Raw genomic sequence first — 24,502 nt, forward strand, 5'->3', positions numbered from 1 at the left:
GGTAGGAAAAGACCATCGCTCGTCCCCGACCGCCACTCATAAGGAAGACAATCAATAAATAAATCATGCTCTGACTTCATCACATAACGGTTCACCATACGTGCATGCTACGGGAATCACAAACTTTAACACAAGTATTTCTCAAATTCAAAACTACTCAACTAGCATGACCCTAATATCACCATCTTCATATCTCAAAACAATTATCTAGTATCAAACTTCTCATAATATTCAACACACTTATAAGATTTTTTTTACTAATCTTGAATGCCTATCATTGTCAAAGCAAACTACCATGCTGTTTTGTAGGACTCTCAAAATAATCTAAGTGAAGCATGAGAGTTCATCTATTTCTTCAAAATAATACCACCATCGTGCTCTAAGAGGATATAAGTGAAGCACTGGAGCAAATGACAAACTACTCCGAAAGATATAAGTGAAGATCAATGAGTAGTTGAATAATTATGTAACTATGTGAAGACTCTCTCTCATTTAAGAATTTCAGATCTTGATATTTTATTCAAACAGCAAGAAAAGCTAAAGAAAATAAAATGATGCTCCAAGCAAAACACATATCATGTGGTGAATAAAAATATAGCTCCAAGTAAAGTTACCGATGAACGAAGATGAAAGAGGGGATGCCATCCGGGGCATCCCCAAGCTTAGGCTCTTGGTTGTCCTTGAATATTACCTTGGGGTGCCTTGGACATCCCCAATATTAGGCTCTTGCCACTCCTTATTCCATAGTCCATCGAATCTTTACCCAAAACTTGAAAACTTCACAACACAAAACTTAACAGAAGATCTCGTAAGCTTCGTTAGCGAAAGAAAACAAAACACCACTTCAAGGTACTGTGATGAACTCATTCTTTATTTGTATTGATGTTAAATCTAGTGTATTCCAACTTATCTATGGTTTCTAAACTATTTTACTAGCCATAGATTCATCAAAATAAGCAAACAACACACGAAAAACAGAATCTGTCAAAAACAGAACAGTCTGTAGTAATCTGTAACTAACGCAAACTTCTGGAAGTAAACAAATTCTACCAAAATAGGAAGACCTAGATAATTTGTTTATTGATCTAATTCAATTGGAATCAGTATTGTATCACGTTCTGGTGATTTTAAACAATTGTTTTCGCGAACAGAAAGTTTCTGGAATTTTCAGCAAGATCAAATAACTATCATCAAGAAGATCCTATAGGTCTTACTTGGCACAAACACTAATTAAAACATAAAAACACATCTAAACAGAAGCTAGATGAAATATTTATTACTAAACAGAACCAAAAAGCAAGGAACAAAAATAAAAATTGGGTTGCCTCCCAACAAGCGCTAACGTTTAACGCCCCTAGCTAGGCATGATAATTTCAATGATGCTCACATAAGACATAAGAATTGAAACAGAAAGAGAGCCTCATGAAGAATATGACTAGCACATTTAAGTCTAACCCACTTCCTATGCATAGGGATTTTCTGAGCAAACAACTTATGGGAACAATAATCAACTAGCATAGGAAGGCAAAACAAGCATAACTTCAAAACTTTAAGCACGTAGAGAGGAAACTTGATATTATTGCAATTCCTACAAGCATATATTCGTCCCTCATAATAATTTTCAGTAGCATCATGAATGAATTCGACAATATAACCAACACCTAAAGCATTCTTTTCATGATCTACAAGCATAGAAAATTTGCTACTCTCCACATAAGCAAAATTCTTCTCATTCGGAATAGTAGTGGGAGCAAACTCAACAAAATAACTATCATGTGATTGAAAATTAAGATCAAGATGACAAGTTTCATGGTTATCATTATTCTTTATAGCATAAGTGTCATCACAATAATCATCATAAATAGGAGGCATGCTTTCATCATAATAAATTTGCTCATCAAAACTTGGGGGACTAAACATATCATCTTCATCAAACATAGCATCCCCAAGCTTGTGGCTTTGCATATCATTAGCATCATGGGTATTCAAAGAATTCATACTAACAACATTGCAATCATGCTCATCATTCACATATTTTATGCCAAGCATTCTATGTAATTCTTCTTCTAGTACTTGAGCACAATTTTCCTTCCCATCATTTTCACGAAAGACATTAAAAAGATGAAGCATATGAGGCAACCTTAATTCCATTTTTTGTAGTAGTTTTATTTTATAGACTAAACTAGTGATAAAACAAGAAACAAAAAGATTCGATTGCAGGATCTAAAGATATACCTTCAAGCACTCACCTCCACGGCAACGGCGCCAGAAAAGAGCTTAGTTGACGGGGTGTGAGTGCCGCTTACCTAGCCTCCCCGGCAACGGCGCCAGAAAAGAGCTTGATGTCTACTATGCAACCTTCTTCTTGTAGACGTTGTTGGGCCTCCAAGTGCAGAGGTTTGTAGGACAGTAGCAAATTTCCCTCAAGTGGATGACCTAAGGTTTATCAATCCGTGGTAGGCGTAGGATGAAGATGGTCTCTCTCAAGCAACCCTGCAACCAAATAACAAAGAGTCTCTTGTGTCCCCAACACACCCAATACAATGGTAAATTGTATAGGTGAACTAGTTCGGCGAAGAGATGGTGATACAAGTGCAATATAGATGGTAGATATAGGTTTCTGCAATCTGAAAATATAAAAACAGCAAGGTAACTAATGATAAAAGTGAGCACAAACGGTATTGCAATGCGTTGAAACAAGGCCTAGGGTTCATACTTTCACTAGTGCAAGTTCTCTCAACAATAATAACATAATTGGATCATATAACTATCCCTCAACATGCAACAAAGAGTCACTCCAAAGTCACTAATAGCGGAGAACAAACGAAGAGATTATTGTAGGGTACGAAACCACCTCAAAGTTATCCTTTCTGATCGATCTATTCAAGAGTCCGTAGTAAAATAACATGAAGCTATTCTTTCCGTTCGATCTATCATAGAGTTCGTACTAGAATAACACCTTAAGACACAAATCAACCAAAACCCTAATGTCACCTAGATATTCCAATGTCACCTCAAGTATCTGTGGGTATGATTATACGATATGCATCACACAATCTCAGATTCATCTATTCAAACCAACACAAAGTACTTCAAAGAGTGCCCCAAAGTTTCTACCGGAGAGTCAAGACGAAAACGTGTGCCAACCCCTATGCATAGGTTCATGGGCGGAACCCGCAAGTTGATCACCAAAACATACATCAAGTGGACCACGTGATATCCCATTGTCACCACAGATAAGCACGGCAAGACATACATCAAGTGTTCTCAAATCCTTAAAGACTCAATCTCATAATATAACTTCAAAGGGAAAACTCAATCCATTACAAGAGGGTAGAGGGGGAGAAACATCATAAGATCCAACTATAGTAGCAAAGCTCGCGATACATCAAGATCGTAACACCTCAAGAACACGAGAGAGAGAGAGATCAAACACATAGCTACTAGTACATACCCTCAGCCCCGAGGGTGAACTACTCCCTCCTCGTCATGGAGATTGTCGGGATGATGAAGATGGCCGCCGGTGAGGGATCCCCCTCCGGCAGGGTGCCGGAACAGGGTCCCGATTGGTTTTTGGTGACTACAGAGGCTTGCGGCGGCGGAACTCCCGATCTATTCTGTTCCCCGATGGTTTTAGGGTATATTGGTATATATAGGAGGAAGAAATACGTCAGGGGAGCCATGAGGGGCCCACGAGGGTGGAGGGCGCGTCCAGGGGGTGGGCGCGCCCCTGCCTCGTGCCTTCCTCGTTGCTTCCCTTACGTACACCCCAAGTCTTCCGGATTGCTTCCGTTCCAAAAATAACTCTCCCGAAGGTTTCATTCCGTTTGGACTCCGTTTGATATTCCTTTTCTGCGAAACACTAAAATAAGGGAAAAACAAAAACTGGCACTGGGCTCTGGGTTAATAGGTTAGTCCCAAAAATAATATAAAAGTGTATAATAAAGCCCATAAACATCCAAAACATATAATATAATAGCATGGAACAATAAAAAATTATAGATACGTTGGAGACGTATCAGAAACGTCCACACAAAGTGAGAGTAATCATCCAGTATAACAAGATATTAGAGATAACCAGAATTACTAGGTACTGGAGAGGTCCATACATCGCTGTGAATTAACTCAAACGGAAAAGAAGCAACTGTGGAGGAGGAACTAAAAGGAAGGCAAACATGTTTGCCCAACCGGCATGCTTCACATGAGTGAGCGGCCGTTTTATTACATGAAAAAGAAAATCCTCTCATTATTTGATGAAGTGAAGAAGTGCTAGGATGCCCAAGACGAGCATGCCAAATATCGACGCCGGCAGAAAGAGCTCGAGGACCACCCGGAGATGCGGCGACTGAACTGGATAGAGATCGCCGGGACTGTCACAGCGGTGAAGAATCATCCTGGTGTGAGCGTCCTTAACAGAAAAGCCAACTTAGTCAAATTCAACAGTTACAGAATTATCACGAGAAAGATTACGAACGGAAACTAGGTTCTGAATTAGATGAGGAGAAACAATGACATTATGAAGAGAGAGAGGTCGAGAGTTAGAGGGAAAACAACTAGAACCGACATGCGATATAGGAAGACCAACACCGTTGCCGATGATGATGCGGGAGGGAGTAGAAGTAGGATAGACAAAGGATAGGTTACCCGGGTGAGCATACATATGAGCGGTGGCGCCGGAGTCCATGAACCAATCACCTCCACCGTCGGAGTAGGGTGGTGGCTGCTGAAGTGCCGCTAAGGGCTTCGGGTCCCACGCGTCGGGGGAGGGCTGCGGGGCGTAGCTCGCGGCATAGCCAGGTGCACCGTACGCGCCGTAGGGAGACACAGCGGGTTGGGAGGGTGGCTCGCCATCGGCGCCAAGAGCACCCGGCGCATGCACGACCCCCGTCCAGGGGTTGTAGCCGCCGGCCCATGGGGGCGGGGGCTACTGTCCGCGGGGCTGGGAAGATTGGCCACCACCGCCACCGCCTTGATGCTGACCGCCTCCTCCTTGGCGCTAACGGCCGCGACCGCGGCTACGGTTCCCACCGTTCCCACCGGTGCGCGCCGGTTGGGGTGTCTGCAGTGCCGGGGGCAGCGGGTGAGGTGCAGCAGCCGGAGGGCGCGGCGCTGATGGTGGTGTAGGGGCGTCGTTGGAGAGGCCGGCGGCGAGGGCGGTGTGGACAGCACGGGTGCGGAGGTGCTTCATCCGCCGCTCCTCAAGACGAAGATAGGCCACCACCCGCTCGTAGGTGGGGTTGGCCATGAGGGTGAGGTTGGAGACGGCGTTGCCGAAGTCCTCATTGAGGCCGGCGGTGAGTGTTGAGAGGAGAAGCTCATCTCCCACCTTGAACCCGACGTCGTTGAGCTCATCAGAGAGGGTCTTGAGCCAGAGACAGTAGGCGTTGATGGTGGAGTTGTTCTGGTGACACCCAAAAAATTCCTGCTGCAAGAAAACAATCCGTTGAAGCTTGTTGTCGATGAAGAGGCCATTGATCTTGGTCCACACCGTGTAGGAATCGTCCTCATCGCGAACGACGGTGTGGAAGATGTCCGAGGAGACGGTGAGGAAGAACCACCAGATGAGGGTGGCATCGATGGCCAGCCAGGTGGCGTCATGGTTGCCGGCGAAGAAGTTGGCGAGACCGTCCACGTGATCACGGAGATTGTACTCATGGAAGAGGAGATTGAAGTAGGTTTTCCAGGCATAGTAGTTGGCGGAGGTGTGGGAGAGGATGATGGGAACGTGCTCGGAGAGGGACATGTTGCGGATGTCGGTAGCGAGGGGCTCGTCGGGTTCGGTGCCATAGGAGGAATCGAACGGGTTGCTAGGACCGGAGGAGGTAGAGCGGGCCGACATGGCAGCAAGATGGAGTGGCAGCGCCAGTGATGCGACGGCGCGGGAGCGGGGCGGGTGGTGCGGCAAGGGTGGAGCAGCGGGGCAAGGGGGCGGCGCGGGTGTGGGTTTCGGGAGGGAGAGGAGAGATGGCTCGGGTAGGGTTAGGGTTTATGGGAGCGACGCGCGGCGAGGGTTAGGGTTTTGGGTGGTGCGGCGCGCGGGTAGGGCTCGGGTGGGAGGTCGTGGCTGCGTGGTGGATGAGTTAGGGGGCGCGGCCGGGAGGGAGGGGGCGCGGCGGCAGGGGTGTGGCGGCGCGAGGTAGGGCTAGCGGCGGCGGCTAGGAGAGGCGACGACGGCGTGGCTAGGAGAGGATCGAGGGTTTAGGCTGATACCATGTAGAGGAATAGGATGCAAACCTCAATGTATTGATTGGGTGCATATGCACATGTATATATAGTACACAGGGCAGCCATATCCTCAACTATACACAAGGAGGAAGACTTGGAGTACAAGAATACACGTGCTAAATACATATACTCAACACGCACTACACTGTGGACTGTGTTAAGACTAATTGTAATTAAGGGGAAAATCTTCCCTTGCCCAACCGTCGCTGCGGTTGCCCGCGCAACGAACGCCTCTTTTCGGAACCGACGTCCCCTCGCGATGGATCGTCGCGTCTCTCCGGATCGTATAAAAGGCGCTTGTAACTATCGACAAAAGACAAAGATTTGATTTTCTCAAACACGTTATCAGCCCGTAGAACTCTACCAAAGAGCAAAGAAGAGATAAGAGGAAGAGATCGAGACTTGCCAGTGAGATGTCCGGCCTTGTTTTTCCTTCTTTCTTCGCCTGATTTGCAAGGATGGCTGGCGCTAACGTCGTCGCTACCATGGTGTTGGTGGACTCCGGCGCTTCCATCGCAGGATGCAGGTCGTCCGTCGCTTCGGCCGCTTCTCCGCTGCACATGGTGGTCACCGCGCCACTGGACATGGCGCCCGTGGTGGTCACCGTGCCGCTGGACGCGGCCCCGGCGTCGCCAGATGCGCTGCTCCTGGTGCTCCCCACGCCCGCGGACACGGACTCAAGGCCGCTGGACGCGTGCCATTTGTGAACAGGGGTCTGACCCATGGCTCTTGGCCGGCCTGAGTGCCCCCATGCTGCACGGGGCCACTGTCGCGCCCATCGGGTCTCCGCCTCCACTCCCTCCTCCGCCGGCCCAGTGGCTGATACGTCTCCAACATATCTATAATTTTTGATTGTTCCATGCTATTATATTATCTATTTTGTATGTTTAATGGGCTTTACTAAGCACTTTTATATTATTTTTGAGACTAACCTACTAACCCAAGGCCCAGTGCAAATTGCTAGTTTTTTGCCTATTTCAGTGTTTCGCAGAAAAGGAATATCAAACAGAGTCCAAACGGAATTAAACCTTCGGGAGAGTTATTTTTGGAAAAAAGTGATCCAGGAGACTTGGAGTGGACGCCAAGAAAGAAGCGAGGAGGCCACGAGGCAGGGAGGCGCGCCTGCCCCCCCGGGCGCGCCCCCCACCCTCATGGGCTCCTCGCAGCTCCACCGACCTACTTCTTCCTCCTATGTATACCCATATACCCCGAAACCAACCAGGATCACGACGAAACCCTATTTCCACCGCCGCAACCTTCTGTACCCATGAGATCCCATCTTGGGGCCTTTTCCGGCGCTCCGCCGGAGGGGGAATCAATCACAGAGGGCCTCTACATCAACACCATAGCCTCTTCGATGATGTGTGAGTAGTTTACCACAGACCTTCGGGTCCATAGTTATTAGCTAGATGGCTTCTTCTCTCTCTTTGGATCTCAATACAAAGTTCTCCTCGATCTTCTTGGAGATCTATTCGATGTAACTCTTTTTGTCGTGTGTTTGTCGAGATCCGATGAATTGTGGGTTTATGATCAAGATTATCTATGAACAATATTTGAATTTCCTCTGAATTCTTTTATGCATGATTTGTTATCTTTGCAAGTCTCTTCGAATTATTAGTTTGGTTTGGCCTACTAGATTGATCTTTCTTGCAATGGGAGAAGTGCTTAGCTTTGGGTTCAATCTTGCGTTGCTCGATCCCAGTGACAGTAGGGGAAACGACACGTATTGTATTGTTGCCATCGAGGATAAAAAGATGGGCTTTATATCATATTGCTTGAGTTTATCCCTCTACATCATGTCATCTTGCCTAATGAGTTACTCTGTTCTTATGAACTTAATACTCTAGATGCATGCTGGATAGCGGTCGATGTGTGGAGTAATAGTAGTAGATGCAGAATCGTTTCGGTCTACTTGTCGCGGACGTGATGCCTATATACATGATCATGCCTAGATATTCATAATTATGCACTTTTCTAACAATTGCTCGACAATAATTTGTTCACCCACCGTAATACTTATGCTATCTTGAGAGAAGCCACTAGTGAAACCTATGGCCCCCGGGTCTATTTTCCATCATATTAATTTCCCGTCAACTAGCTATTTCTATTGCCGTTTATTTTGCAATCTTTACTTTTAATCTTTATCATAAAAATACCAAAAAAATTATCTTATCATCTCTATCAGATCTCACTTTTGCAAGTGGCCGTGAAGGGATTGAAAAGCCCTTTATTGTGTTGGTTGCAAGGTTCTTATTTGTTTGTGTAGGTACGAGGGACTTGCGCATGGCCTCCTACTGGATTGATACCTTGGTTCTCAAAAACTGAGGGAAATACTTACGCTACTTTGCTGCATCACCCTTTCCTCTTCAAGGGAAAACCAACGCATGCTCAAGAGGTAGCAAGAAGGATTTTTGGCGCCGTTGCCGGGGAGGCTTACGTCAAGTCAAGACATACCAAGTACCCATCACAAACTCTTATCCCTCGCATAACATTATTCGCCATTTGCCTCTCATTTTCCTCTCCCCCACTTCACCTTTGCCTTTTCTTTGCCTTCTTCCCATATGTCTTTTTTTTTGTGTTTCCACGTGCCTTCTATTTGCTTGCATCTTTGCTTGCTAAAAATCTATTGATATGGATCCATTTAAAGTGTTCTACTTGGATCATCTTCGATCCATATGCGCTCGTGCTGAAACCCCAACTAGCCTAGTTGATGGGAAATCTTTAGATGAGCATGCTCATTTTGTGTGTCACCATTTGTCTGAAAAAGGGGGACTCTTATGGGATCAGATGAACAGATTGTTGTGTTATGCTTGGAATCTTTGTGAAATTTATGATTTTACTTGTTGCTCTAAGAACCCTAAAAAACACCTTCCCTACCTATGTGAGTTTAATGAAAATGAAATCTTATCTTCTTATGCAAAGGGTGTTTATAGTTACTATGATATCGAACAAATTGAAGAATTTGTTGCTTTTAAGGGTGCTTATGAAGTTGCTTCTTTGATTGAAAAGTATGATATTACTCTCTACGAATCTGAAAATTTTGACATACTTAAATATTTCTATGAAAACTATGCTCATAATGTCTATGTCAAAGAATTTATTGAAAGAATGGCCGTTTCTTCTAAAGAAAATAACGATATGCATGAATCAATAGATAATTATGATTCTGATGATTTGATTGAAATATCCCTTGATGAACATGATGCTTTCTATTCTTGTGGCCATGATGCCAATATTTATGAAGATGAATTTGCTATAGTTCCTTATGTTAAACATGAGATCGTTGCTATTGCACCCATACTTGATAGTTCCTTCGATGAAAAGCATGATTGCAATGGTTTTACTATAAATTCTATTTGTGTCAATTGTGCTAATAACATGCAAAACCCTAAGCTTGGGGATGCTAGTTTTGCTATGACCACTATTTGTTGCAATGATCATGATTGGGGTGATTCTTCTTATGATCTTGAAAATTTATTTAAGCCCCATGATGAATATGAGATTGATAATAATGTTTGAAATAATATTGAAAGTGGGTTTGGAAGAGTGAAAACTTTAGATCCCACATATTTGGAGAATGTTCAATCTTATGAAGTTTTTGATAAAAGTGGGTTTGGAGAGGTCATGACTTTAGTTAATGTTAATCCCACTATTTTGGAAGAGTGTCAACTTTGCATACATGTGGATCGTGTTAAGAATATGTTTTGTGATAGCTATATTGTTGAATTTTCTTATGATCCTACATGTAATTATTATGAGAGAGGAAAAGATGGTTCTAGAAATTTTCATGTTACTAAATTACCTCTCGTTATGTTGAGATTACTATTGTTTCTTTCCGCTTTCTTGCATATGCTAGTTTTTGCTTGCCTTAATAATTTGTTTGCTTATAAAATGCCTATGCATAGGAAGTATGTTAGACTTAGATTTGTTTTTCACATGTTTTATGATGCTCTCTTTGTGCTTCAATTCTTGTCTTTCATGTGAGCATCATCGAAATTGTCAAAGCCTAGCTAGGGGCGTTAAACAATAGCGCTTGTTGGGAGGCAATCCAATTTTATTTTTATTTCTTTCTTTTTGGTTCTGTTTAGTAATAAATAATTCATCTAGATTCTGTTTAGATGTGGTTTTATGTTTTAATTAGTGTTTGTGCCAAGTAGAACCTTTGTAAAAAAACAGAAACTTTAGCGCTCACAAGATTAGCTACAACTTTTTACTGGAGAGTGCTATTTAGTTGATTATTTTTGCAGATGATTAATATATAAATTACTCACGTTCAGAAATTTATTTTAGAATTTTTGGAGTTACAGAAGTATACGTTTGATACAGATTACTACAGAATGTTCTGTTTTTTGACAGATTCTGTTTTCCGTGTGTTGTTTGCCTATTTTGATGAATCTATGGCTAGTATCGGAGGTTATGAAGCATAGAGAAGTTGGAATACAGTAGGTTTGACACCAATATAAATAAATAATGAGTTTATTACAGTACCTTATGATGGTGATTTGCTTTCTTATACTAACGGAGCTGATGAGATTTTGTGTTAAGTTTTGTGTTGTGAAGTTTTCAAGTTTTTGGTAAAGATTTGATGGATTATGGAACAAGGAGTGGCAAGAGCCTAAGCTTGGGGATGCCCAAGGCACCCCAAGGTAAAATCCAAGTACAACCAAAAGCCTAAGCTTGGGGATGCCCCGGAAGGCATCCACTCTTTTGTCTTCGTTCATCGGTAACTTTACTTGGAGCTATATTTTTATTCACCACATGATATGTGTTTTGCTTGGAGCGTCTTGTATGATTTGAGTCTTTGCTTTTTAGTTTACAACAATCATCCTTGCTGTACACACCTTTTGGGAGAGACACACATTAATCGAAATTTATTAGAATACTCTATGTGCTTCACTTATATCTTTTGAGCTAAATAATTTTGCTCTAATGCTTCACTTATATCTTTTAGAGCACGGTGGTGGTTTTATTTTATAGAAATTATTGATCTCTCATGATTCACTTATATTATTTTGAGAGTCTTTTAGAACAGCATGGTAGTTTGCTTTGGCTATAAATTTAGTCCTAATATGATGAACATCCAAGATAGGTATAGTAAAAACTATCATATAGAGTGCATTGAATACTATGAAAAGTTTGATACTTGATAATTATTTTGAGATATGAAGATGGTGATATTAGAGTCATGCTAGTTGAGTAGTTGTGAATTTGAGAAATACTTGTTCTAAAGTTTGTGATTCCCGTAGCATGCATGTATGGTGAACCGTTATGTGACGAAGTCGGAGCATGATTTATTTATTGATTGTCTTCCTTATGAGTGGCGGTCGGGGACGAGCGATGGTCTTTTCCTACCAATCTACTGTTGGAAATATGCCCTAGAGGCAATAATAAATGGTTATTATTATATTTCTTTGTTCATGCTATAATTGTATTGTCCGGAAATCGTAATACATGTGTGAATACTAGACCACAACGTGTCCCTAGTAAGCCTCTAGTTGACTAGCTCGTTGATCAACAGATAGTCATGGTTTCCTGACTATGGACATTGGATGTCATGGATAACGGGATCACATCATTAGGAGAATGATGTGATGGACAAGACCCAATCCTAAGCATAGCATAAAAGATCGTGTAGTTTCGTTTGCTAGAGCTTTTCCAATGTCAAGTATCTTTTCCTTAGACCATGAGATCGTGCAACTCCCGGATACCGTAGGAGTTCTTTGGGTGTGCCAAACGTCACAACGTAACTGGGTGACTATAAAGGTGCATTACGGGTATCTCCGAAAGTGTCTGTTGGGTTGGCACGGATCGAGACTGGGATTTGTCACTCCGTGTGACGGAGAGGTATCTCTGGGCCCACTCGGTAATGCATCATCATAATGAGCTCAATGTGACTAAGGCGTTAGTCACGGGATTATGCATTGCGGTACGAGTAAAGAGACTTGCCGGTAATGAGATTGAACAAGGTATTGGGATACCGACGATCGAATCTCGGGCAAGTAACATACCAATTGACAAAGGGAATTGCATCCGGATTGATTGAATCCTCGACACCGTGGTTCATCCGATGAGATCATCGTGGAACATGTGGGAGCCAACATGGGTATCCAGATCCCGCTGTTGGTTATTGACCGGAGAGGCGTCTCGGTCATGTCTGCATGTCTCCCGAACCCGTAGGGTCTACACACTTAAGGTCCGGTGACGCTAGGGTTGTAGAGATATATGTATGCGGAAACCCGAAAGTTGTTCGGAGTCTCGGATGAGATCCCGGACGTCACGAGAGGTTCCGGAATGGTCCGGAGGTGAAGAATTATATATAGGAAGTCAAGTTTCGGCCACCGGGAAAGTTTCGGGGGTTACCGGTATTGTACCGGGACCACCGGAAGGGTCCTGGGGGTCCACCGGGTGGGGCCACCTATCCCAGAGGGCCCCGTGGGCTGAAATTGGAAGGGAACCAGCCCTTAGTGGGCTGGGGCGCCCCCCTTGGGCCTCCCCCCATGCGCCTAGGGTTGGGAACCCTAGGGGGGAGCTTCCCCCTTGCCTTGGGGGGCAAGGCACCCCTTCCCCCCCACTTGGCCGCCGCCCCCCTTGGAGATCTGATCTCCCAAGGGCTGGCGCCCCCCCAGGGTTCCTATAAAGAGTGGGGGGGAGGGAGGGCAGCAACCTACAGCCTTGGGCGCCTCCCTCCTCCCCTGCAACACCTCTCTCTCTCGCAGAAGCTCGGCGAAGCCCTGCCGGAGACCCGCTACATCCACCACCACGCCGTCGTGCTGTTGGATCTCCATCAACCTCGCCTTCCCCCTTGCTGGATCAAGAAGGAGGAGACGTCGCTGCACCGTACGTGTGTTGAACGCGGAGGTGCCGTCCGTTCGGCACTCGGTCATCGGTGATTTGGATCACGGCGAGTACGACTCCGTCATCCACGTTCATTGGAACGCTTACGCTCGCGATCTACAAGGGTATGTAGATGCACTCCTTTCCCCTCGTTGCTAGTAGACTTCATAGATGCATCTTGGTGAGCGTAGGAAAATTTTAAATTATGCTACGATTCCCAACATCTACCCCCTAGGAGCATGCGCGTAGTACTTTGTTTCGATAACTAATTGATTTTTGCAACAAGTATGTGAGTTCTTTATGACTAATGTTGAGTCCATGGATCATACGCACTCTCACCCTTCCACCATTGCTAGCCTCTCTAATACCGCGCTCCTTTCGCCGGTATCATACACCCACCATATACCTTCCTCAAAACAGCCACCATACCTACCTATTATGGCACTTCCAGCCATTCCGAGATATATTGCCATGCAACTTACCACCGTTCCGTTTATTATGACACGCTTCATCATTGTCATATTGCTTTGCATGATCATGTAGTGGACATCGTATTTTTGGAAAAGCCACCTTCATAATTCTTTCATACATGTCACTGTTGATTCATTGCATATCCCGATACATCACCGGAGGCATTCACATAGAGTCATATTATGTTCTAAGTATTGTGTTGTAATTTTTGAGTTGTAAGTAAATAAAAGTGTGATGATCATCATTATTAGAGCATTGTCCCAAGTGAGGAAAGGATGATGGAGATTATGATTCCCCCACAAGTCGGGACGAGACTCCGGACGAAAAAAAGAAGAAGAAAAAGAGGCCATAAGAAAAAGGGAGAAAAAGGCCCAACTAAAAATAATGAGAGAAAAAGAGAGAAGGGACAATGTTACTTTATAGAACTTGGCTTGTATATTCCAATGATGGGCTTCCTCAAAATGCCGTAGGTCTTCGTGAGCAAGTGAGTTGGATGCACACACACTTAGTTTCTTTCGTTGAGCTTTCATACACTTATAGCTCTAGTGCATCCGTTGCATGGCAATCCCTACTCACTCACATTGATATCTATTAATGGGCATCTCCATAGCCCGTTGATACGTCTCCAACGTATCTATAATTTTTTATTGTTCCATGCTGTATTATATTCTGTTTTGGACATTAATGGGCTTTATTATACACTTTTATATTATTTTTGGGACTAACCTATTAACCGGAGGCCCAGCCCAGAATTGTTATTTTTTGCCTATTTCAGAGTTTCGCAGAAAAAGAATATCAAACGGAGTCCAAACGAAATGAAACCTTCGGGAACGTGATTTTCGGAACAAACGTGATCCAGAGGACTTGGACCCTACGTCAAGACATCAACCAGGAAGGCACGAGGTAGGGGGGCACGCCTACCCCCCCTGGGCGCGCCCTCCACCCTCGTGGGCCCCATGTTGCTCCACCGACGTACTTGTTCCTCCTATATATACCTACGTACCCCCAAACTACCAGACACGGAGCCAAAAACCTAATTCCACCGCCGCAACCTTCTGTACCCATGAGATCCCATCTTGGGGCCTTTTCCGGAGCTCCGCCGGAGGGGGCATCGATCACGGAGGGCTTCTACATCAACACCATAGCCTCTCCAATGATGTGTGAGTAGTTTACCTCAGACCTTCGGGTCCATAGTTATTAGCTAGATGGCTTCTTCTCTCTTTTTGGATCTCAATACAATGTTCTCCCCCTCTCTTGTGGAGATCTATTCGATGTAATCTTCTTTTGCGGTGTGTTTGTTGAGACCGATGAATTGTGGGTTTATGATCAAGTTTATCTATGAACAATATTTGAATCTTCTCTGAATTCTTTTATGTATGATTGGTTATCTTTGCAAGTCTCTTCAAATTATCAGTATGGTTTGGCCTACTAGATTGATCTTTCTTGTAATGGGAGAAGTGCTTAGCTTTGGGTTAAATCTTGCGGTGTCCTTTCCCAGTGACAGTAGGGGCAGCAAGGCACGTATTGTATTGTTGCCATCGAGGATAACAAGATGGGGTTTATATCATATTGCATGAGTTTATCCCTCTACATCATGTCATCTTACTTAAAGCGTTACTCTGTTCTTATGAACTTAATACTCTAGATGCATGTTGGATAGCGGTCGATGTGTGGAGTAATAGTAGTAGATGCAGGCAGGAGTCGGTCTACTTGTCGCGGACGTGATGCCTATATACATGATCATACCTAGATATTCTCATAACTATGCTCAATTCTGTCAATTGCTCAACAGTAATTTGTTCACCCACCGTAATACTTATGCTCTCGAGAGAAGCCACTAGTGAAACCTATGGCCCCCGGGTCTATCTTCCATCATATTAATCTTCCAACACTTAGCTATTTTTATTGCCTTTTATTTTACTTTGCATCTTTATCATAAAAATACCAAAAATATTATCTTATCATATCTATCAGATCTCACTCTCGTAAGTGACCGTGAAGGGATTGACAACCCCTTTATTGCGTTGGTTGCGAGGATTTATTTGTTTGTGTAGGTGCGAGGGACTCGTGCATGGCCTCCTGCAGGATTGATACCTTGGTTCTCAAAAACTGAGGGAAATACTTATGCTGCTTTCCTGCATCACCCTTTCCTCTTCAAGGGAAAACCAACGCAGTGCTCAAGAGGTAGCAAGAAGAATTTTTGGCGCCGTTGCCGGGGAGATTCGCGCCAAGTCAAGTAAAGATTTGATTTCCCGTCAACGAGCCATTTCTGGCGCCGTTGTCGGGGAGTCTACGCAAAAGTCAACATACCAAGTACCCATCACAAACCCTTATCTCCCGCATTACATTATTTGCCATTTGCCTCTCGTTTTCCTCTCCCCCACTTCACCCTTGCCATTTTATTCGCCCTCTCTCTTTTCCGTTCGCCTCTTTTTCGCTTGCTTCTTGTTTGCTCGTGTGTTGGATTGCTTGCTTGTCACGATGGCTCAAGATAATACTAAATTGTGTGACTTTACCAATACCAACAATAATGATTTTCTTAGCACTCCGATTGCTCCTCTTACCGATATTGAATCTTGTGAAATCAATACTGCTTTACTGAATCTTGTCATGAAAGATCAATTCGCTGGCCTTCCTAGTGAAGATGCCGCTACCCATCTAAATAGCTTCATTGATTTGTGTGATATGCAAAAGAAGAAAGATGTGGATAATGATATTGTTAAATTGAAGCTATTTCCTTTTTCGCTTAGAGATCGTGCTAAAGCTTGGTTTTTATCTTTGCCTAAAAATAGTATTGATTCTTGGAATAAGTGCAAAGATGCTTTTATCTCTAAGTATTTTCCTCCCGCTAAGATCATCTCTCTTAGAAACGATATTGTGAATTTTAAGCAACTTGATCATGAACATGTTGCACAAGCTTGGGAGAGGATGAAATTAATGATACGTAATTGCCCTACACACGGTTTGAATTTGTGGATGATTATACAAAAATTTTATGCCGGATTGAATTTTGCTTCTAGAAATCTTTTAGATTCGGCCGTGGGAGGCACTTTTATGGAAATCACTTTAGGAGAAGCTACTAAACTCCTAGATAATATTATGGTTAATTATTCTCAATGGCACACTGAAAGATCTACTAATAAAAAGGTGCATGCGATAGAAGAAATTAATGTTTTGAATGGAAAGATGGATGAACTTATGAAATTATTTGCTACTAAAAGTGTTTCTTCTGATCCTAATGATATGCCTTTGTTTACTTTGATTGAGAATAATAATGAATCTATGGATGTGAATTTTGTTGGTAGGAATAATTTTTGTAACAACGCGTATAGAGGAAACTTAATTCCTAGGTCGTACCCTAGTAATTCCTCTAATAATTATGGTAATTCCCACAACAATTCTTATGGAAATTTTAATAAGATGCCTTCTGAATTTGAGACTAGTGTTAAAGAATTTATGAATTCGCAAAAGAATTTCAATGCTTTGCTTGAAGAAAAATTGCTTAAGATTGATGAATTGGCTAGGAACGTTGATAGAATTTCTCTTGATGTTGATTCGTTGAAACTTAGATCTGTTCCACCTAAGCATGATATCAATGAGTCTCTCAAAGCCATGAGAATTTCCATTGATGAGTGCAAAGAAGGAACCGCTAGGATGCGTGCTAAGAAAGATTACTTTGTGAAAGCGTGTTCTTCTAATTTCTATGAAAATAAAGATGAAGATCTAAAAGTTATTGATGTGTCCCCTATTAAATCTTTGTTTTGCAATATGAATCTTAATAATGATGGGACTGAATATGATCCACCTTTACCTAGAAGGCGTTCCAAAAATTCGGAGTTTTTAGATCTTGATGCAAAAGTTGGTAAAGGTGGGATTGAAGAGATCAAAACTCTAGATATTAATGAACCCACTATTTTGGATTTCAAGGAATTTAATTATGGTAATTGCTCTTTGATAGACTGTATTTCCTTGTTGCAATCCATGCTAAATTCTCCACATGCTTATAGTCAACATAAAGCTTTTACTAAACATATCGTTGATGCTTTGATGCAATCTTATGAAGAAAAACTTGAGTTGGAAGTTTCTATCCCTAGAAAACTTAAAGATGAGTGGGAACCTACTATTAAAATTAAAATTAAAGATCATGAATGCTATGCTTTGTGTGATTTGGGTGCTAGTGTTTCGACGATTCCAAAAACTTTGTGTGATTTGCTAGGTTTCCGTGATTTTGATGATTGATCTCTAAACTTGCACCTTGCGGATTCCACCATTAAGAAACCTATGGGAAGAATTAACGATGTTCTTATTATTGCAAATAGGAATTATGTGCCCGTAGTTTTTATTGTTCTTGATATAGATTGCAATCCTTCATGTCCTATTATTCTTGGTAGACCTTTCCTTAGAACGATTGGTGCAATTATTGATATGAAGGAAGGGAATATTAGATTCCAATTTCCATTAAGGAAAGGCATGGAACACTTCCCTAGAAAATTACCTTATGAATCTATTATGAGAGCCACTTATGGATTGCCTACCAAAGATGGCAATACCTAGATCTATCCTTGCTTTTATGCCTAGCTAGGGGCGTTAAACGATAGCGCTTGTTGGGAGGCAACCCAATTTTATTTTTAGTTTTTTTGCTTTTTGCTTCTGTTTAGGAATAAATATTTGATCTAGCCTCTGGTTAGATGTGCTTTTATGTTTTAACTAGAAGAACGCCTGTGCGTTGCAACGGGCCACATTAACTTTAAAAGTTCAATATCAATTGTGTTAATATTACATTTAATATTCCCATACATATTAAGTGACATTGACGACCTTTTTATCATCAAACTCTCACACACACACCCTCTCCCTCCCTCTTCCTCACTCTCTCTCCCCCTCTCCCTCACTCGGGAGGTGGGACGAAAATAAACCCAGAACGGAGACTACCAACTGAGACATTAGGAGTAGAGATCATTTAGTTGTTAAGAACAAATAGAAAACGGTGTTAAAAAGGAGAAACAGATTAGAATACATTGAAAAACCAAAAGGACGATGTAAAAGGGGATTCGCCCTGCCCCCCGGGCCTTGCCACCGAACTGGCTCAGCGGTCCAGTCCCAGCGCGGTCGTCTTGTCCTGTTCCCCGAGCCGCGTCGCTAGAGAGCCGGGCTCCCGCCCGACCACCTCGCTGGCATCGAAGGGGAATGGATAAGGGTGACGCCCTGCCTTCCCTGCCCCCATGGCCTCACTCCTCCTCGACGCCCCTACCAAATCCACTTATCCTCCTCGCTCGCTCGATCCCGTCGATCTGGACGAAGTCAGATGCCACGGCCACCATGACCGACCCCGTCCACACGGCCACTGCCCTCCCTGCGGGCTGGGAGCATGTCGAGGAGCTCCGAACGCCTTCGCTACTTCGTCTGCGCCAACGAGATCAAATCCAGCACCCCCGCATCGACGTCGCTGCCGTCTTCCTCAACCTTGGGCCACCGCGACATTGTCGTTCGATCCGCGCCGCCCAGAGCTCCCATGTCTTCCCCTAGCGCGCCATTGACACCGTCATGATCTCCTCTTGCCTTTCACCTGTTTCCCCTCTCGTTTGCTCTCGTTAGGTATTTCGCCGTGGCCGAGAACTGCCGTCCGCCATGGCCATTGCAGGGGTAGCCACCGAGCTCCTCGGATTCACCCCGTGGCACATGCCCGCTCCTATGCACGCCCATGCCCGAGCCTGCCGCTCTTCTTCCGTGCCCGCGGGGCCACTCCCTCTCCATGCCCACGCCCGTGCTACACCGCGTCGATCGCGCCCGCCGCTCCGTCGCGCTCGCCGCAGCCACCGCACCACTGTGCCCTGCGCGACACACACCCTGGCCGCGCGCCACACTCTCGCTGGCTGCGCTCGCCCCGTCTGCTACCGCCTATCCCTTCGCTCGCCCCGCTCTCGCGCCCCTGCCTCGCGCCGCCTCCAGTCATGGCCATATTCTGCCGGCCGCCCCCTCAGCCACGTCGGCCGCATCTCTGCCCTCCACCATCGGCCGCTCGCCTCGCCTGCTGCGTGTTGCTTCCTACTGCTATGCGCTGCTCTACCGCTGGTACGCTGCTGCGCCATGCCCTCGACACCGCCGTGGACAAATGTGGTGGAGGGATTGTTAATGGAGTACGAGAAGGAGGTGGCGGAGAAGGTGTGGAGAGGCAGGAGGTCTGGGGCGGTGTCACCTGGCTGTGGTGGAGATGTTTATGCGAGAAGGAGCCGGAGTGGAAGGAGAGGTCACAATTGGAAAGAATCGCAAAAAAAATCATAACCCGGAGATCTCAGTTCAAAAAATGCTAATATCGATGGAGGGGTGATTTCCTTCAATAGTGGAAAACATAGGAAATATTGGTTGTTATCAAGGAAAGGTAAAAATTTAGGAAAGTTAGAATTTTTGAACTGATTTTTATGCAAATGGGGTTTTATTGTTTGGTAACGTGATATCAGTACCTCCCCGTTTGTGACGTGTCTGACTACGAAAGTTTGCAAATGTTAAGAAACTATTTATTGGGAGGGAAGTTGTGACGTGTCTGTTATTTGTTTCCTAAAACAAATTTCAATAATAAGAGAAATCGATTGATTTAGATAAGTTAGGAAAGTTAGATTAAAATGTATTATCTGTTTCCTGAAAATCTGTTATTTGTTTCCTAAGACAAATTGAACCAATAAAAGAAATCGATTGATTTGCATAATTTAAGGAAGTTAGATCCGTGATTTGTTATATGTTAGGAAAGTTCTGGTTGTAATAAAGAGTGGAGAGAAAAATAAACCGATGGGCCAGGGTGGGAGGGGGTGGTGGGAGGAGAGACGAAAAAACCAGCAAAAATAAACCGCGGACCAGGGTGGGAGGGGGTGGTGGGAGGAGAGACGAAAAAAAACCAGCGAAAATAAACCGCGGAGACTATTCACCAACTCGTCCATTAGGAGTAGAGATTAGTGTTTGTGCCAAATTTAACCTATAGGATCTTCTTGGATGATAGTTATTTGATCTTGCTGAAAATTCCAGAAACTTTCTGTTCACGAAAATAATTGTTAAAAATCACCAGAACGTGATAAAATATTGATTCCAATTGCTGCTTATCAATAAACAAATTGTCTAGGCCTTCCTATTTTGGCTGAATTTTTGGAGTTCCAGAAGTTTGTGTTAGTTACAGATTACTACAGACTGTTCTATTTTTGACAGATTCTGTTTTTCGTGTGTTGTTTGCTTATTTGATGAATCTATGGTTAGTAAAATATTTTATAAACCATAGAGAAGTTGGAATACAGTAGGTTTAACACCAATATAAATAAATAATGAGTTCATTACAGTACCTTGAAGTGGTGTTTTGTTTTTTTTCGCTAACGGAGCTCACGAGATTTTCTGCTAAGTTTTGTGTTGTGAAGTTTTCAAGTTTTGGGTAAAAGATTTGATGGATTAAGGAACAAGGAGTGGCAAGAGCCTAAGATTGGGGATGCCCATGGCACCCCAAGATAATCTAAGGACACCAAAAAGCCAAAGCTTGGGGATGCCCCGGAAGGCATCCCCTCTTTCGTCTACTTCCATCGGTAACTTTACTTGGAGCTATATTTTTATTCACCACATGATATGTGTTTTGCTTGGAGCGTCTTGTATGATTTGAGTCTTTGCTTTTTAGTTTACCACAATCATATTTGCTGTACACACCTTTTGAGAGAGACACACATGATTCGGAATTTATTAGAATACTCTATGCGCTTCACTTATATCTTTTGAGCTATATAGTTTTTGCTCTAGTGCTTCACTTATATCTTTTAGAGCACGGCGGTGGTTTTGTTTTATAGAAACTATTATTCTCCCATGATTCACTTATATTATTTTGAGAGTCTTAAACAGCATGGTAATTTGCTTAAATTGGGAAATTAATCCTAATATGTTAGGTATTCAAGACTAGTAAAAAACTTTCTTATGAGTGTGTTGAATGCTAAGAGAAGTTTGATGCTTGATGATTGTTTTGAGATATGGAGGTAGTGATATTAAAGTTGTGCTAGTTGAGTAGTTGTGAATTTGAGAAATACTTGTGTTCAAGTTGGCAAGTCCCGTAGCATGCACGTATGGTAAACGTTATGTAACAAATTTGAAACATGAGGTGTTCTTTGATTGTCCTCCTTATGAGTGGCGGTCGGGGACGAGCGATGGTCTTTTCCTACCAATCTATCCCCCTAGGAGCATGCGCGTAGTGCTTGGTTTTTGATGACTTGTAGATTTTTGCAATAAGTACGTGAGTTCTTTATGACTAATGATGAGTCCATGGATTATACGCACTCTTACCCTTCCATCATTACTAGCCTCTTCGGTACCGTGCATTGCCCTTTCTCACATTGAGAGTTGGTGCAAACTTCGCCGGTGCATCCAAACCCCGTGATATGATACGCTCTTTCACACATAAACCTCCTTATATCCTCCTCAAAACAGCCACCATACCTACCTATTATGGCATTTCCATAGCCATTCCGAGATATATTGCCATGCAACTTTCCACCGTTCCGTTTATCATGACACGTTCATCATTGTCATATTGCTTTGCATGATCATTTAGTTGACATCGTATTTGTGGCAAAGCCACCGTTCATAATTTTTTCATACATGTCACTCTTGATTCATTGCTATCCCGGTATACCGCCGGAGGCATTCATATAGAGTCATACTTTGCTCTAGTATCGAGTTGTAATCATTGAGTTGTAAATAAATAGAAGTGTGATGATCATCATTCATAGAGCATTGTCCCAATAAAAAAAGTGAGAGGCCAAAAAAAGGGAAGGCCCAAAAAAAGAGAATAAAAAGGGACAATGCTACTATCCTATTTCCACACTTGTGCTTCAAGGTAGCACCATGATCTTCATGATACAGAGTCTCTTGTTTTGTCACTTTCATATACTAGTGGGAACTTTTCATTATAGAACTTGGCTTGTATATTCCAACAATGGGCTTCCTCAAATGCCCTAGGTCTTCGTGAGCAAGCAAGTTGGATGCACACCTGTCGGTGTCAAAACCGGTGGATCTCGGGTAGGGTGTCCCGAACTGTGCGTCTAAGGCTAATGGTAATAGGAGGCGGGGGACACAATGTTTACCCAGGTTCGGGCCCTCTCGATGGAGGTAATACCCTACTTCCTGCTTGATTGATCTTGATGATATGAATATTACAAGAGTTGATCTACCACGAGATCGTAGAGGCTAAACCCTAGAAGCTAGCCTATGATTATGATTGTTGTTGTCCTACGGACTAAACCCTCCAGTTTATATAGACACCGGAGGGGTCTAAGGTTACACAGAGTCGGTTACAAGGGAGGAGATCTACATATCCGAATTGCCAAGCTTGCCTTCCATGCAAAGGAGAGTCCCACCCGGACACTAGACAAAGTCTTCAATCTTGTATCTTCATAGTCCAACAGTCCGGCCAAAGTATATAGTCCAGCTGTCCGAGGACCCCCTAATCCAGGACTCCCTCAGTAGCCCCTGAACCAGGCTTCAATGACGATAAGTCCGGCGCGCAGATTGTCTTCAGCATTGCAAGGCGGGTTCTTCTCCAAATCTCGAGTAGCTATCGTAACAAGTAGTGTCCGGCTTCCCATGAATGTTGCACTCCTCGGCTTCTGTGCTTTAATAATGGCTATCTCCACGTGTCGAGCGAATGCGAGAAGTTGAGTCATTTTTACATTTGCCACCCTAACCATGTAAGTAAATCGTCTATTTAAAGAGACGGGGATCCTGAGATCCAGATCACACCATCCTCCCACAGCGAGTATCCCTCAGAGCGCGCCGGGAAAAGTCCATCCCATCATGGCCGGCCATCGCAGCTCCTCCTCTCGCTCCCGTAGCACTAAGCCAGGCAATTGGGAGAAGTGTTCCGTCCCCCACAGCCAATTAGTAGAGTTGCAGACCCAGGGGTTTATCCGTCCTGCGTATATGGTCCCCGTCTGAGCCGGACTAGCCACTTATAATGGCGGGGAGCAAGCAGAGAGCTTTCCCAACCCATCCAGGGGGGAGCGGGTATGCCTTGTCCCTTACTTATTGAGGGGACTCGGATTTCCAATCCATCCGTTCCTCCGCGGGCTCCTGGAGTTCTATGGCCTCCAGCCGCATAACTTTACTCCCGCCTCCATATTACACATCGCCGGCTACGTCGCCTTTTGCGAGCTGTTTCTGGGCTACAAAGCTCATTTCGAGCTATGGAAGAGGCTATTCTGCCTCGTACCCCGTACACAGGAGGGGTCAATATATCAAGTGGGCGGAGCCGAAATATGGCGCATCGCCGGGACCGGATACCTGTCCGGTACTCCGAAGAAGACATCCGAAGACTGGCCTTCGGAGTGGTTTTATATGGAGGACGTCCCCCTTCCGGACCCTATTCGGATGGGCCTTCCTAAGTTTGATAATGCCCCTTTGAAGAAACGCCGCAGCTGGCGCCCTCGGAGGCCCCAGGAGGAAGATAACAGAGAGGTCCTTTACTTGATGGGCAGGATAAAAACACTGGCCAAATCAGGACTGACAATAGTCGAGGTTATGTCAATATGTATAATGTGGGGGGTGCAACCACTTCAGTATCGGGGGAAACCCATGTGGCACTTCAATGGAGAAGACGATGCCACCCACTGCGGTCGTAAAGGTCCGGACTCCGCCGCTGTTCTAGCGAAAGTACTGTCCGATTTTTACAAAGGAGAGGAAGAGGAGTTCGTCCGCATTAAGCCACGGGGATGGATTCTCCATGTACAACCCCCCAAACTGGGTGAGCTGCTACCTTTTACTCCAGACCTTCCCGCATTCTTCATCATAAATATTTACCTTGCTATTTCATAGCAGGAACTGCGAAAAGCTGTGAGGAAGGTCCACATGCCGTCTCCACAGCTAGAGGACCCTGACCGGGCCCTCGACCCCGGACTCGAAGAAGATCCGGACATATTTGTGGAGCTCGTCAACAGGACGTTCTATCAGTTAAGCTGCG

This window comes from Aegilops tauschii, chromosome 7, assembly GCF_002575655.3.
Source record: "Aegilops tauschii subsp. strangulata cultivar AL8/78 chromosome 7, Aet v6.0, whole genome shotgun sequence".
NCBI classification, from domain to species: domain Eukaryota; kingdom Viridiplantae; phylum Streptophyta; class Magnoliopsida; order Poales; family Poaceae; genus Aegilops; species Aegilops tauschii.